The sequence below is a fragment of the Ornithodoros turicata genome, chromosome 2 (assembly GCF_037126465.1).
Source record: "Ornithodoros turicata isolate Travis chromosome 2, ASM3712646v1, whole genome shotgun sequence".
Lineage (NCBI taxonomy): Eukaryota > Metazoa > Arthropoda > Arachnida > Ixodida > Argasidae > Ornithodoros > Ornithodoros turicata.
Window position 1 is genome coordinate 38087921 of NC_088202.1, and position 12449 is coordinate 38100369.

Consider the following 12449-nt stretch of genomic DNA (forward strand, 5'->3'; position numbering starts at 1 on the left):
CTGTCATCGTAAGACTATCGGGACATTTTCTTTCTCCTCCAATGCACAGATCGACTTCATTGCGCACGCGTCTGCGATCGATTGTTCCGTATAGGAAAGAAATGTGTTTTGAGCTGCTCCCAAGAAAGTAATCAGCGAAGCAGCGATTTGCGTTTTGGGGTCGTACCTGTAAGTGCCGCCTCCACTCTCAGAAACAAAAAGCGTTACGCCCTATAACTATGCCAGATAAAAATCGCTTGCCAAAGTTTACAAGTAGGCAGCGGTGTTGTGTGACCTTGCACAGATTTACCGCGCTTCTTTTCCCATAATTCAGAAAGGCCTTTCACTTCCTTTGCCCTCGGAGGTGCTCTGCTGCGCCGCAAGAAACGTCGTCGGCGGGCACGGTGCTCCTATAGGACATAGGGCGCAGCTGCTGTAGAAATGGCTAGGGGTCCATTGCTTCCGACATGCCGCGCTACGACGTACACGCCTGCTCCATGCAGTGTAAAGTGCACCGTATGCAGAACTGCATAATAACAGTGCGTGAACATATTCTCGTACGTATACTGCACGAGGACGTCACCAACAAGAAGCAGAAAATGATAAGGACATTTGACCCCGCCTATGCGTGTGGAGATTAATGGAGCAGTGCAAGTCCCGCACCATAAATATTCCGTTATGCCGATCCCGGAGGTACCGCAATGCCCGGCCGTTCTGACATAACAACGATGAATGTAGCGGACATACCTTGTGACGCACTAATAGTTTACGCTCGGTGTGCTCCCCTGCGACATAGAAAGAAGGTTGTGCTTTGCTGATGACGTCTGCCCATTAGCGAAGGCGAGCTGACAGGTCTTTCCTGCGTGTGACACCGTCGCATGGAACTCCGGCTCGCGTGGCACGGTTCTGTCTCCTAAAACAGTGATGAGGACCTGCTTCCCCCTCCCCCCCTCGAGCAACATGCCTCCACATGAGCACCCTGCAGCCAGCACGCTTGACCATAGAGGAACAGGAGTCTTCGTTTTTGTCGTATGATTTATTAACAATTTCACCGGCTTCGATGACCCCGTGGCAGCAAAGGCTCCGTGATTCCATCCATTTGCATAGTGATATCCGCGTAAGTTTGATCCACAGCGTATATTAGCATGACATCAATTGTTTAAGCACAGCGCCCTCTGCAAGGACCGTGAAACACCTGCTACATCAGCTGGAATATCGACCACGAGGAAACCCTTCGGTCGATGACTGCTCGCGTGGTGCGAGTTCCGTCATTGACCATCTCGTTTGCCGCAGCTGCGCGCGGTCGTTTTACTTGCCCATATTATGCCAAGCCGTTTCATTCGCTTGTAGGACTCGTCGCAAAATTTGAGTAAGACGCCGAACTTTGATCGAGAGTACGCGGCTTTCTATTTCTATTGACTGCGTCGCATCGCTAGTGGTGAACCAGTAAGCAATTGTGACAGAAGTTAAAGCACGATACGATATATCGGAAATGATCAGCACCGCGAGTGGGGAGAGAGGACCGCCTTGAAGCCTTGCCTTTCAAAGTGCAATAACAGTTTTGTTACCCCTCATTTGCCGTGGTACTAACAACCCGTTGTCAGCTTAGCCCAAAGTCACTGGATGTATGTTTTATGGAGGCACATACGATCTTTTTTCTCCCTCTCTCTCTTTCTTTCTTTCCTGTCACCACTAACATGCCACTTACGACGCCGGACATACTGGAACCCATCGCGGAATGCCTTACGAACTTGGGGACCGCAGTAATTGGGTCGTGTATTACACAGGAACACTCGCTACCGGCGAGATCCGTTTTCTTGCGAACATGCAATATTACGTTGGAATTTGCTGCAACTGCAAATCGATGATCCCCCACAGTCCATTGACATTTACCAGTCTTTTCTTTTCTCCTTCTTACATTAAACATCTCCCCCCCCCCCCTCTCTCTCTCTCTCTCTCGGGGACTTGCGAAATGAGATCCACAGTGATGTTGCTGGCCTTAGGCATTAAATGACAGTGGCCCCATCGTCAAAGTGTACGCACGTAAGTTGTCGGATATGGTGATGGCTATGACGATAGGAGAAAGCATACCGGACATCATTTTGGTTTATTCACTTCGCGGGACAAACTGCGTGACAGGCTTCTCGAAAGGGTTCGGTGATTTCCTTTATAAATGCAACTGACTGCAATTGCAAGCTGTAGACGGCGTATGATGTACTTCACTCGCGAAAAGGAGAAGGACGTGGACAGGTTGTTACGTTTCGATTCTTCCGGGGCGGGGGGGGGGGGGTATGTTTATTGAAAAAAGAGGAAAGGTTAGTCAGGCTTCTTCCGGAATGGGGCCTTCGGTCATTGTGTATTGCGTTGGTTACAGAAGTGTGATTCACAGGCATGATTGACAGAGGCTATTGAAATATTGTAGTACAATCGTAATCAAAATGTCAGAACGTGAGCTCGCTATATGTGTACTGAGGAAGCGGATATATATTATACCGCCGTCACACGGGCATTTGAATGATTGTTGAAAGCAATGGCCATTGATCATTTTGAGCACCACTGACGCTGTGAGGTTGCCACACGGGCTTATCCAAAGCTCCTTCAGAGATTTACACGTTGAAAGACGGATGTGACGCTACGCGTGTCCGTCTACGTCGCGCGCGTAAGTTCTAGCAGACAAGAAGGGGTCTATCGGCGTAAATTGCAAGGTAACGAACGGTTTGGGAAGTTTATTAGTGTTTGAATTGTTCATCAACACGAAAACTGCTAACTTAATGCACACTTTTGTACAACCGTGCGTGGTGTCGACACCGTCCTCTGCGTGATTTCGAGAGTGGAACAGTAAATTTAGGAATACCATACACATAAAAAAAGAAAACATAATAACTGTTAAAGTGAAGTTTCAGGACTTTTCATAGCACCACCGTTTTAAGCGGTCGCTTATTCGCTGATCATGACCACGGGACTGTCAGCGGTAGCTTTCAAGGACCAGGCTTGACGGCTTCAATGGTGTGTCTCGAACCTCATCGAGTCGAGGACCATACGAGCCAAAGGTAATTCAAAATGGCCAGCTAGCAGCGTCCAATTACCATCCAATTCGGTCGTCGTTCATTTCAAGGAGCATTGAAACGTCCGCGTGACAGCAATATTATACGCAGCGCATCGCGCTTGGAAAGATGGCGAAACACGTTAAACTGTCACCACGGACTTATTCTCGTGTGTTCAGAATCTCCCTCTGTTTGTGCCATTGCAGTCCGCTTAGCTCACAGTGTACACTTCCAGAAATATTCTTTCCAAACTTCCTATGCTGGAGGAAGAGCGGAGAGTGCTCGCCCTGTTGCTAAGGGTAAGAAGCCAATTCTCAATGACGCCATCTGGTCCTGAAGGTTTCGGAATATACTGAGGTTTGTGGCTTCTTTGGAAAATTCACGGAAGTGCGTGCTGTTCACTGCCGGCAATTTTATCTTGCATGCTGAATCTCCGAGCGAGGCTGATTTCTTATGCGAAATAAAAGAAATATAATTTTCTTCCTCCGTAGTTGCACTTGAATTCTGGTATGGCGTGTTCCCCTATTTCGGAATGTTTCTTTTTTTTTTTTTCATTAATTTCTATATCTGTCTGTTCGGTCTTAAAACCGTTTTCCAGTTCCGCTGACGGCACGACAGTGAAGCTGACTGCATTCTGATGCATGTAAGCAAGCCTTCTGCAATTCCCCTCCACCATTCAAAAAGCTTCCCGATTCCGCTTAGGGAGGAAATTTATTCTCCATCTGTTTTTACTGATATTATTTTGGGTACCGTTCCTGCAAGCTTATGACTTCTCGTCAAGCTTTTACGGTGTGGGCATGAGAGTGGCAACAGCATGAGAAACGGCAACGAATGTCGAAATAAACTCGCGCTGGCATTACCCCATTTTGATGTGGCTCAAAGGGATTCCTACATGTCGTCGTTGGCAATTTCCTTCCTCTGCGCATTGCGGATAAACATCGGGCACTCTAGGACGATCAACTAGTCGCTGTGGCATTCCGTTTTGTCTGTTTATGAAATCTTCGGCAGGAAAGAGACATTTATACAGTCACAGAGTATAAGAGTGGCTGGCTATGCTCCATCGAATGAAGTCCTTCTACATGATTATGTCCTCGTTCGTGAACTCTCTGATGTAGTGGTTCCAGTGGCGGACGAACAGGAGACGCGGAATTGGGTGGGTATATAGAAAATTTCTACAGGGTGTCTCTTTTTCTTGGATACAGATTTTTCATTAAAAAAAGCTATAAGGGCTATAGACATCCTGTTTTCACTTCTATCATCTCTGGGCCGGCGGACGTTCTTGACCATCTCTTGCTCAGCCGTCGAATGACTAATTACCTAAAAATCGTTAGCTAACTTTTTAATTAAAGCGATAAAGTTGTCCCAATGGGAACAGCTGTTCCTTTCGGTCATCTGATATCGTAGCCGTTTTCATAACAAAAATCCGTTCGGTAGATCGTCCGTAAACAATTCGTGAAGGAACCCAGATTTTTTTCTTTATTTTGTTCATTGCGCATTCTCTGAGACCCACCTTGCCTTCACCCCCAATGTGAGAGGGTGACAGTAAAGATATCGCTACTTTTCCCAATCCAGGGACTTTAGGTGAAAGAGCACACTGTCGCCTCTTGCGTCCTGGAAACAGATTAAAAGAAAATAGAAAATGCAACCCAAGATAAGGGCAGTTCCGATAGCGTCACCCGATACGTCTGTTTTGTTTTGTTTCCGCAAGTTAAACCTCATCTTCGATGTATGAGGCGGCGCTGTGCTCCTTCACTCTCTTCCGTTGGGAGTGAAGGAAAGACGCGGGGGGGGGGGGGGGTAATGGCAGGATAGGGTCGCCGTTGTTGGTCACACAGAAGTGGGCGTCGTCACGCTATAGCAAAAAAAAAAGAAGAAATTAAAAAACACAAAACACTAAGAAAGGACGGACGGATGGAGGATAGAGGAGGATGAAGGTGGGGATGCGGTGAGGGTTCACGAGTTCGTCGGGGAGAGCAAAGTATTAGATGGGTCGTTGAGCAAGGCCTGCCTTCTGCAGAAAGAGAATGAGGTATCTTGCTTTGGCGGCACGTTCTGCAGAAGAACCACCGGGCTAGAGGATGTCCGCTAGCGTGCCCGAGGTGGAGCGAGAAAGATGGACTTCGCGCGCAGAATGGTATGCGCGGCAGTCTCGCAGGATGTGTTCGATTGTTTCGGGTTGTTGACAGTGGCCACAGCAGGCGTCACCCTTATCGCCGATCTTGAATAGCTGAGAGTTGGTGAACGCACGCCCAGTGCGGAGCCTATGGAGCATGGCCTGTATGCTTCGAGGAAGGTTTTTCATGGGAAGAAGGGGTCGATGATGGTGCATGATGTCCCGTATCCCAGGGTGGCGCAGTTCAACAAGCTGCTGAACGGCCATCTGCCTGTCGGCGTCGTCCGGAGTTGGCAAAATATTGCTGCAGCCCAGGTGTGCCGAGGACGCCAGCTGGTCCGCCCTTTCGTTGCCGCCGACGCCAACGTGGGGCGGCCCTTGTGAAAAATCCTATGGTCATATTATAGCATTTCTATAGAGAAAAGTCTAAAGAGGCTATAGACAACAAATAGACGGCATATAGACGCTGTTTGGACACAGTACTTTCCTTCCTTTTTCCTCCGTTTAGCTATTTGGTACGGACATTCTATAGCATTTGTGCTATTGGAAAGCAAAAGATAATCTGTCGTTGGACATGCTATAGACTTTATAAAGGTCACCTTCTGGGGCTTCCGCCCATTGCAGTTGAAATGCTCCTTCTCTTTGAATGCTTACGGTGGCCTGCATGCATTTGTTTTCGCATGTTCTCTTCCCCCCCCCCCCCCAAAACGCGCCCTGTCGTAGATAACACACTGACCAAGTCAGACATGTGAAACGCCAGAAAATTTATTGTTCCTCATACATAATTTTTTCTCCTACACTTCGGGAGCCTTCTGGACAGTGCTTCGTTCTCGTCTTCTAGCTCAGCTGCTCGTTTCACGTTCCTGTCACATGTAGTGCCAGTGGGCTCTTGTGTTGCTGTGACCTGCGTTCAAAAAATGTTACCAGAAGAACCTGTTTAAGAATATCTGGGTACTCAATATCCCAGATTGACGCCGCTCATAGCCACAGTTGCTTCGCGGCGCTAACACGCAATGAAAAAAGAAAACAAAAAACAATATCCCAGACTGTCCCTCTCTGACGGCGATGCTATCCCGCACATTTATCGCATAGCCATGCACCATGTCACAATCACTTTCCAATCTAAACAAATCCAAACAAAATCCAAAACAAATAAAAGTATAAAAAGGGGCAAAGCTAGAGCTGTTGGAGCTCCGGCATTGCCGCTCTATTAAGCCTATCTATCGTTAAATGTAAGCATGGCCAACGGTGAGCCCTTCACTCTTCCGTACGGCAGTTCGAATGAGTTCTTTCCCGGTTACGATTGATTAATGAACAAGTGCATTCAACAAACTCTCCGATTCCAGTTACGTATTGCATTCTTAAATTTGGTACTGGGATGGTTTCCCATGGACGCTCGGTTATCGGAGCATTCCGTCGGCAAATCCCGTTTTCACGCAAGCCACGCGTGTAGCCATTTTGATCATCCAAACTGTGATGGCAAACAATGAGACTATAAATTAATCACGATCATGGGGTACTTACGTAGTTTCCACATAGGTCGGCAACGATTTCGAGCGCCTTGAGGATTCCTAACCTAATTTTTTCCAAGGCTGCAGCATCCCCTGTACCAATAGAAGAGATTATGAACCGCATGCATGCAGCAGAGAACACCTTCCTAAAAATGCTACTCGTAAAATGTACGGGCACACACGGTGCCAAGAGCTTCAGATAAGCAAGTAACTTACCAGCTGCTACGATAAAACCTTCGGACGGTTCAGCGACCAGATCCCATTTCACGGGGAGCTTCGTTCCACCACACGCGCACCGTGCAAACCAATGTCCACATCAAATATTTGATCCACCGGGTAGACATACAAAGAGTTCATATGGGGCCACATCACTAAAACGTGCATTTTCTGCAAGGCAAATCTGTGAAGGAACACGGCAAGACAGACCTCTTCACGCTTCCACACCTACGACAAATGGCGAAATAGGTCACTTTGTCCCTTTGTCAATGGTGCCTTTCCCCTGAATGGGAGGCTAACCAGTCCCGTCGACTCATTGGATGACCCCGTTGACCCACATTGGGGATAACCACGACTGATACACGTGGCCCTCGCCTGAGGTGCCAAGCAGTGTTGCATGAATACCTGCAGTTTTCCAGTGGGTTGTACTGATCTACAGAACTTTTCTGAAATCTAGATTTTTTAATCTCTTGGCCAATTCTGCGTGTCAACCGCTTTCGCATGTAATTGTGTATGTAATGACCTCAGTGTTCGTTTGACCTTTTATTTCCTTTTCTCTCTCTCTTTTTTTTTTGTGCAGTGACACAGGTGCATTAAATTGTTCTGTAATGGATTGTCATAGTTTTCGTCATTGCGAGAACACAACACATTTTTCGTGATGTGATCTGCACTCATCATTTTATACATGTGGGAGTCACACATCCATGTATATATAAACACAAATTAAAAATTATGATCAAGCTTCTGAAAATGTGCTGTATATGTAGAAACAGAAGAGACTGAAATAGCATGACAGCACGATGCTGTTTTGCTTCACTAAGTTTTCGAATCTGGGGTAGCCGGCCCTCGTGATGAGGGCTACAATCCCCATTTTTTTCTTTCTTTCAATCAATCATCAAGTTTTCGAATGAACTGTCTTTTGTATTTCTATTTCCTATTGTCTATTAATTGTGGAGAAAAAGAATTTTCAAAGAACGTCTATAGACTTCCTTTGGAAGAGTGCTTTGGACATGCGGGAAAAAAGGTGTCCAAAGCACGTCTTTAGACGTTATTTGTACAATTGTCTATAGAAAGGCAAGGTAAAAAGAAAAGCCAAAGGGGCCAAAAAACGTCCAAACAGAGTCAATAGACAGGCCAAATTTATTTTCACGAGGGGGGATCCATTGGAAGACGACATCGCCCCCGGTTTGTTTATGCTGAGCGCACGATCTTCTGATGCTTCCAAAGACGCAAACCTGTGGGTGACATGGCTGGAACCATTGCTGCGCTGCCAATATTTTCAGCAGTCAATTTGAATATCCAGCACGCAGCCGTGCCACTGTTTATCACGTCTTCGTCCAGTTTGCTGCGATTGCCTGCACTCACAAGATGGTGTGGAACCAATCGAAAGCCATAACTAAAATATTGATCATCCAGCTGTACATGTACCGCTTGAGCCTGTTCAACGGCAGCATCCAGTCTCCAGCCGGCAGGCTACATTCCTCTACAAACATCTTCGATTATCTTGGACGGCGCCTTCGACAGCAGAGTTATGTGGCATAGTAGTAGATTAACAATGCTACCTCAACTGCTGCGACAGTGTCGTACGTCATTTTTAGTGCCTGATCTCTTATTATGACTCTTTACCAGGGCCGGTGCTAGGGGTGTGCGGGCCTGACGCAAAGGCACATCGCTGGGCCTGTTTCACACCATTAAGTGCATACTTGATATTTAAAAAAAAGTAATCCCTGGTTGAAGGCTTCGTGCGCGGGGCTTATGGCGGTCGCCTTACTCGCCCTCCCCCCCTTGTCGCCGGCCCTGCTCTATAGAACAACATAGTTTCGTCCTACAGCGCCACATGAATGCAGACTGGTAGGTACTCATAGTTGCGACCAATTCTCCACATATTCCCCATTACATATTCACATGCCCCTTCCATCGAGTCGTCCACAATGTAGCCATTCGAGCACTTTCCGTATGGGTTCGAAGCAGAACAAACGCGTGCGAAGGTAATAGAAGTGCAGAGAAGAGCTGTGTGGCTAACTGGGAAAGCGGTCGTCGTCCTGTCAGTATCGACTACAGTTCCCATACGCGTCATCGTGACCAGGGTTCCCGATGCCTTCAATGCCTTATGTATTAAAGGGGCAATCAACAGGTATACGACACGCACTTTTTTAAATTCATTGCGATAAGCTGCCGACGGTGAACGTCTTCAAAAAAACTGTTGTCGCAAAAAAGTAGATAATGGCTCCATACCGACTGAATATTCTCTGCACTCTTTCCCTCTCATGCCTCGCCCTGCGATGTCCTGCGACAATGGCGACTCGTCATTTTGACGTTGCGCATCATCAGCCATTTAGAACGGGACGCTTGAATATTGTTGAATTATAGAGAAGTGAGGTCAAAACTAAACATATACCCACTTGTCACATCCAAGATAGTCAGTTCAAACTGTACCAAAAACACTCAATATCCTATTTCACGTGCGCAATATGTTTTCAGTGCTGTATTGCTCTGCGAGGTTACCGCGATGTTCCCGCAACCGGTTCCCTCGCGAGCTACTGCTTGTCTCAGTGGGGTCCGAAATTGGCTAGGGGAGCGAAATCTTCCCCACCTCCAGCGCCTAGAATTCGCCGTTGCAATACGTTGGAACATGGAGTCGTGACCCGGTTCCGAGGATAAGGAGAGTCTCGCGCGGATTATGCTCTTTGAATGGCATTGATTCGTGCTAAAGACGCTCCCTAGAAGCAGAAGAATTTCATAATTGGGTATGGTGAGATGCGTTCTTTCATTGAGGATAATAATTGGAGAATGTTCGTCGACCTGTTTTGTGCCCCCTTAAAATAGATTCAACGTTCCCTGGAAGATTTTAAGGAAGTTGGCCTAGAGTCTCGGTATGCCGTGTGCTCGGTCCAGTGCTCTCGCACACCGTTTCGCGCATTTTCTTGTCTCGTCATCATCATCATCACCTGTATCGTCGGTGACAGCTACCCTCTAATTTTTCTTAGGCGTGTTCGACTCGAATAGAGTTTGAAAGATGCGATGGGCGTGTACTGGGAGTATCTCTCAACCATACTGATGAGCGACCAAACCTTGATCTACCCACATATCCAAAAGTCATCTACTCGTCGTGGTTGTAGACGTTTCTGTATGCATTCTACCTTGAACTCCTTTGTGCTGAAGCAAGTATATTGTGCGTACAGTTTCGAACACCAGCTCCCGCGGCATAGTGGTTAGGATGATCGCTTTCCAGGCCGAGACTGGGAGGTGACACGGGTTCGAATCCTGTCACTGGCTGTGATGTCTGAGGTTTTCCCTGGGTTTTCGGAAGACTTTCCAGACGAATGTCGGCACAGTTCTCCCTGAGGTCGGCCCAGGACGCATACTAAACCCCCTGTCCCCCAGTTCTTCCTGCTGTCCTCTCGCCACCTGTCCACGTCTGTACGCCGCTCATAGCCACAGTTGCTTCGCGGCGCTAACACAGGATTTAAAAAAAGTTTCGAACACAGGGAGTTCGAACGCGGCTGCCATTTCCTCTTCGTTTCTATGGTTAGTTATTATTTTATTTACTTTACTGCATCTGTAATGGAGCTTGTGCGGCCGGCTCTCCTCATGAGCCGCACATTGTTCATTTTATTTTTCCCTACACCAAACCAAACTAACACAGCGAGATAAGGAGTTCGCGCCAGGACAGGCCTTTGGAGGTGAGCTCGTGCTCCGCGCTAATAAACCAAACGTGAAATCGACAGTTCATTGCGTGATGAAAGAAGGAAGTCACTGACAAGATTAGGGCTCTACCAAGCTAAGGGTCGATTCACACGATGCAACTTTAGTTGCGCGCAACCAGGTTGCGCCACCAAGTTGCACCGTGTGAACTGCGAAGCTCTGGTTGCGCAACTCGAGTTGCAGGAGTTCCACAGCCGATCGCTTCACGAACGATTTCTCCTGCAACTCTAGCTGCAACCTGTCAATCACACGGCTCCGCCTTGCAAGCGCGACGAATCAGGAAGACTTCCATGTGTCAGTTATTGCAGCGGCAGTACGCGAGACGATGAAATTATCACTGACTAGTGGAAATTATGAAAAATTATCAAACTCGCAACGGATTGAAGTTGTAACGAGCGGAAGTCGCAGTGCGATTGGACGAAAATGATGACAATTATGTTTTTTCGCGCCATCTGGCGAGCTCGGTGACAACTACGGCATTCCGAGCTGCTCGCCGTATATGAAAGGAACCTTTTTGGTGCAACTTGGGTTGCGCGCAACTGTAGCGGGAACAGAGTTGTAGCAAAAAGTTGCATCGTATGAATCGATCGACCCTAAGCCAACACACCTCCCCAACGACTTGCAAGGGTGCATCATTTGCGTTCCAGCCTGAGAACATCAGTTTCTGTCGTGTTATTTATAAAAACGCCACCTCAGTGTTCATCGTGCGATGTTCGTTTCATGCGCATTTCGTAGTGGTGCGTGTGCGACAAAACACGGCTAGCCACTCCGCACAAGTGGCAGTAATTTACATGCGTTTGTCCAAATTCGCCCAGAAACCATTCCTGGATTCCGGTCCCTAATCCTAGGTACCGTGAGCGAAGTATAAGTTTCGTAACCAGGACTGTTGTTCCACGTGACAAGTAACGGAAAGTAATAGATTGATGGGTACGAGTGTGTCACTTTGATATAGTACTTAAAGGGTACACCGGGACAATTCGAAATTCTTATGCTGTTGTTGAACGTGTTTGTTTTTTCGCGAGCATGTTAGTGCTATCTGCGACACTGCAGTGTCTACTCTTGGATTTATCACCCGACTTACAAAGGAAGTTCGTGACCCCGTTTGTGCTGTTTCATTGTACACAGCTCTCGTTCGCAGTAGACTAGAATTCGCTTCAGTTGTGTGGAATTCGTTGAATATGACTCAAACTGAAAAAATTGAGAGAGTGCAAAAGAAGTTCATAGGCATATTGTATGATAGATACTTCAGCAATGCTTGTTATTATAAGTATTAGCCTCCGCATGACTAATATGTGTTCATTATCAGCGAGGAGTACGTTTCGTGATTTCTGTTATCACCACAAGCTTATTTATGAGAAAATCAATAGTCCGAATCTTTTGAGTGACATTTATTTACATGTGCCGCATTGGCCCACATGTTCTGCAATATTATTCTATCCTTCAGTCCATCATCGACATAGTCGTGTACAGCGCGAGTTCAATGGTTTTGCTCGTAACACTGATGTTGATATTTTTGAAGGCCTGCATATAATGAAACGAGATCTACTTAGCTATTTATCCGGTGCTTAGCATCGTTTTTTTTTTTTTTTGCTCAGAGTGTTATTTGTTTTTACTCATTACGTTTATTTTCTTTCTTTCTCTCGTTTACAGTGCACCACTCATAAGGATTCTTTCCTTTGGTGGGCATCAATCAATACATAAACATATAAATAAATAAATAGTGACTGTGTAAATAAGTTTGGTACATTGTTCAGAAATGAGAAACATAGTTGGTTTGGCGGTCGGTGACTCGTTACTTGCCAAAATAGCTAGGAAGCTTATATCGAAATTGAAACTCCTGAAGGTTCTCCCTCCGGCGTCCTGTACCCTGCGTAACGTCAC

General features: G+C 46.7%; 1 protein-coding gene across 1 annotated transcript in view; it reads left to right on the forward strand.

The window, feature by feature from the left end:
• Window positions 1-12449, forward strand: part of LOC135385293 (sex peptide receptor-like) — a 480167-nt gene that overhangs the window by 417146 nt on the left and 50572 nt on the right.